At 40.7% G+C, this 4,844-nt stretch overlaps 1 pseudogene; it reads left to right on the top strand.

The window, feature by feature from the left end:
- The first annotated feature begins 2,028 nt into the window (after positions 1 to 2,028).
- Positions 2,029 to 3,050, top strand: LOC106743848 (annotated as a pseudogene).
- Positions 3,051 to 4,844: the final 1,794 nt, after the last annotated feature.

Raw genomic sequence — 4,844 nt, 5'->3', positions numbered from 1 at the left:
GTGACAGTCGTTGGCGGGTGTGAACACCCCTGGAAGTTCAATCGTCGGATGTCGAAGCCTCCCCATGCCCACCATGTCGTTGACAATCGCATCATTATGAGAAGCCGCTAGCAGCTTTTTTATGCCGACGACAAGGTAGTATTCAACGGTCTTTTTAATCATTGAAAGCCATGTCTCTCTCATATCTGTTCAATGTTCCGTCGACATTTNCGGTCTTTTTAATCATTGAAAGCCATGTCTCTCTCATATCTGTTCAATGTTCCGTCGACATTTCTTTACGCAAGGGGAGGAGGTTCTCTCGCATGCTTTCAGGCTTTGAGACGGAGAGTCGTTTGAAAGTCGTTCGTTGGATGTTCACTAATCATCAGAAACCGAAGTTTCCTCATGCCAACAATGGAGACGAAGTACTAATCCCGGAGGGCCTTAGCCCTCTCATATTTAGAGGATTCTGTCATCATTCTAACGTCCCTGGAAGAACTCAGAACCTCAAACCCACTGCATTGCGTAGCAACACGAGTCGGCATCTGACTGGGTACCCCGCGGTCGTCATTCCCGTACCATAGGCGTGCCCGTAAAAGAGCAGGAACAGCGCTACGGTCCCTGGGAGAATCAGGTAAGTGTCAGCAAGTCGAACCTGGGATACCTATTTAGAATAGGTCATATATTATATACATTCATATACATTACTTTGGCTACTACTGGAGACTGGCGAACAATCAATTTAATATTGAAATACAGATTTTACATTATGATGCCAATGTTTTAAATAGGAAAGCAGGAGATATCACTAACGTACAGCCTAAATAAAAGCCTAATCAAGCGGTTGCCTGTGCTACATCCAGAGTACTTTACAGAAAATGTATTTTTTTCCTGCTGCTTTTTAACAAATTTTTGTTCTTTTGTATTGGAAATCAGACGCATTTGGCCATGCGATACATCGTAACAAATTATAATAAGAAAATAGTCTAAGAAGCCAACCGGATGTGGAAAAACATTGGCCCGCCATAAAACATAGACCGAAAATTTGTTTATGCGATCTCGATAATGCACCACCAGATACGTCTGTTGTTCCCCAAAACATCCGTCTGCGAATAGTATAAAGGAAATTGCCATGACTAGCTATTTTGCGCCATAGAGTCGGAAAGATCATACGTTCCTAGAAAAACAAACCGTCCAACGTCCTAACTTCCCGTCATAATCTGAAGCAACACATCCTCACCCCCACATTTGAATCACGCCACAAACTTCTCCCTCATTCAGAAAAAGCGCGAAAACGCAGCGAACTCCTTCCTACTCACTCTCACGTCTTGCGTAAATCCCTCTATCCAATCGTAAGAGTGGTCAATTTCTGTCTTCTACGTCTGGAAGGTTCCCTCACCTCCTTAAAAATGTATTGGGAAATTTCCCAATCTCCCACACCTCCATTCCACCAAAATTTTTCCCATTAGCAATTGTCATCTGCCATTCATAAAATATTTCCTACAAAATCCCTACTCTCTTACCGCCTCGCGCAATACCCCGCAGTTCTTTAGCAGTAACCCGCAATTCTTTAGCAGTGTCCGGCAGTTCTTTTAGCAATTTTTACAAATCTTGATAATTCTCAGCAGTTCTTAGCATTCTCGGATTCTGATTCTTGGATTAGATACCCAGTATCAAAGTTTTATTTTCTTTATAGTTTCATTCGTTACCGTCACAGTCATTATGTTAGTTCTTATGTATATATGTGCAATAATGTTTTATATTAATCGTCTGACCAGAGTCATGTTCTGCGTACTATTCACCACAGTCAATCCACCTAAATTGTAAATCTCTTTCTCTCTCTCTCTCTATATATATATATATATTAGGTTGGCAAGGATGAAATTAATGTTTAATAATATTGCCAAATGTAACAGCTTATTATTTGATATTGGCTTAATATATTACCGTTTTTTTTGTTGAAAAGCTACATATCTCGCCTGTTTAAAGAAATCATTGTAAGATCTAAGAAGTATTAAAACTTTTTATTAAAAATTAATTTCATTAAAAATGGAACTGTAGGAAATTCGCACTATTATAAAGTATGAGTTCTTATGTGAAACTACGGCATCGCAGACCGCGCGAAACATTAATAGTGTATTTGGCTCTAGTGTTACTACGCAGCAGACAGTATCAAATTAATTCCCCAAATTTCGTACAGATAACCTTGACCTCACAAATGAGCCACGCGGTTGCTCAGAATCAAAGGTCAAAAATGACGAACTAAAGGTCACCGTTGAATTTCACCGATCTCAGAGTGCCTATGAATTATCGTTGAAGTTTGGTGTTAGCAAACAAATAATATTAACTCATTTAGCTTAAATCGGTAAAGTGAAAAAGTTGGATAAGTGGGTTCCACACGAACTGAAGGAAAAACAGAAACAAAAACGTTTGGAAGCTTGCTTGATGTTGCTTTTTCGTCGCAAATCTGATCCATTTTTGAATCGAATTCTCGCTTGTGATGAGAAATGGATCCAATATGATAATCGCAAACTTTCAGCACAGTGGTTAGACAAGGATGAATCATTATAACACTCCAAAGCGCAATGTTCAAAAAAATAATCTGATAGTGGGTGTTTGGTTGTCTAGCGCAGGTATGATCTATTATGATTTCATGAAAACTGGCTCAACGATCACAGCAGAAACATACTGTATCCAACTGGACGAAATGATGCAAAAACTTAAAAAAAAAGCAGCTTAGATTGGTCAGCAGATCGAATCCTACTTTATTACATGATAACGCTAAACCACACACTGCAGAAATGACTGTGACAAAACTACAGGGATTGGAGTTGGAACTTCTTCATCATCCTCCATACTCACCAAACATAGCCCTCACTGACTACCACTTCTTTCGCAATTTGGACAACTTTTTAATAGAAAAACAATATTACCCCGACAATGCTGTAAAACTGGCAATGCAGAAATTCATTGACTCTCATTCGCCAGGGCTTTATACCACCGGCCTGAACAACCTGCCGCTTAAATGGCAAAAGTGTATAGACAATATGGGTGCATACAGTGATGAATAAAATAATTCCTTATATTTGTAAGTTATCAACCAACTTTGCCTTTTTTTCTACAAATTTTATCTTTGACGACTGACATATTCTTAGTGATATTTTCTCTTGACAAAGGGCATAGCGGAATAAGCATGTGAAATCTGCCCCCGCACCAATCGAGCTCAAATTGGTAAAGAACCCCTCATCACGCTTAATGAAATGGCGACTACAATTAATGGAATACGAGTACAACATAGTATATAAGGCGGGAAAGAGTAACGCCAATGCCGACGCTTTGTCTCGAAATCCGCCTATTCCACTCCTCCTCCCTATAACTCAAGTACCCGAAGAGGATTCCGAATCTGAATCACTCTTCTCCGTTCCCCAAAGACAGACAATATCCTCACCCCTTCTCACACGCTCTCCGTCACCCAAAGACCCGGTAAAATTAAACGAGCAAATAAAAAGATTGGAAGACTTACCTTTCCATATTGACACTGACGAAATCGGAAGCGACTCTACAGACGCAGACATAGATGATACAACCGACACGGACAACGATATTTTCGACAACATCAACGAACCCTATGAAATACGCGAACCCACGAACAATATAATTGAAGTCAAGGATCAGTTTGCCTCCCGAAAAGACCCCCTCGTCGTTTTTATAAACCTCTCGGGAAACCCTCTCGACGAAGGGTCGAGAATCCTCTCGCGATGCGGAAAGTTACCCGCGCTAGATGACGCCACTATAGGCCGCGCTCGAGTATTAAACGTAAACAGAACCAGTCAAAAATTGATATGCCTACCAATCAAAGACAAAACCTCAGTAGCCGTTGAAGAACAAACATTACAAGAGGCCTTGCGCTCCTTGAAAGATGTTTGCATTAAATTAAGACTCAAAACCGCGTCAATTTGTAAGAGCGACATAGACTCCATTGCGTGGGACACAGTCAAGAACTCGCTAACCGAAATCGTAACTGATATTCAAACCAAGTTTTATATTTGCACTAACGAAATACTAATTCCGCCCAAAATTGATCGAGAACGAATTCTGCGCGAATATCACGGTTCCGCGACTAACGGCCATAAAGGAGTCACTAAGACTTATAATAGACTCAAGGAAAATTGACTCAAGGAAACATTTCAGTGGCCCAACATGAAAAAGGATATCCAGGATCACATCCGACATTGCAACAACTGTTAAACCAAAAAACTCGTGCGTGTGAAAACTAAACAACCCATGCTTATTACCGACACTCCTAAACAGGCCTTCGATAAAATTTCCATGGATATAATGGGCCCTTTACCTACTACCAGCTCCGGCAACACCTATATCCTTACTATTCAGGATCTCCTAACCAAATATTCTCTCGCAATTCCCCTAAGAAACGCCGCGGCAATTGACATAGCCAATGCATTCATAGATGAGTATATTTGTATTTATGGTGCTCCAAAGGCCCTACTTACAGACCAAGGAACACATTTTATAAATAGTTTGATGAAACATATAGCTCGTAGATTCAGAATTGAGACTTGCAAAATTACCGCATACCGCCCACAAACAAACGGCTCCCTCGAGCGTAGTCACCACATATTGTGGGAGTACGTAAAGTTAAATATCTCCAAAGAGCAAGAATGGGACCAACTCTTAAAGCTGGCCAAATTCTCTTATAATACCAGCGTGCATGAGGGCACTCAATACACGTCTCACGAGCTTGTGATCGGTTAAATGGCCGGGATTCCTTCCTCCGCACCTCCAATAGCAGAAACTGTCCCCGCTACTTATGCGAACTACTTAACGTCTTTGCACCACAAACTTAT

The sequence above is a fragment of the Dinoponera quadriceps genome, unplaced genomic scaffold (assembly GCF_001313825.1).
Source record: "Dinoponera quadriceps isolate SergipeBrazil2010 unplaced genomic scaffold, ASM131382v1 scaffold1260, whole genome shotgun sequence".
Classification (NCBI taxonomy): domain Eukaryota; kingdom Metazoa; phylum Arthropoda; class Insecta; order Hymenoptera; family Formicidae; genus Dinoponera; species Dinoponera quadriceps.
This window is presented reverse-complemented; position numbering and strand designations above follow the sequence as displayed.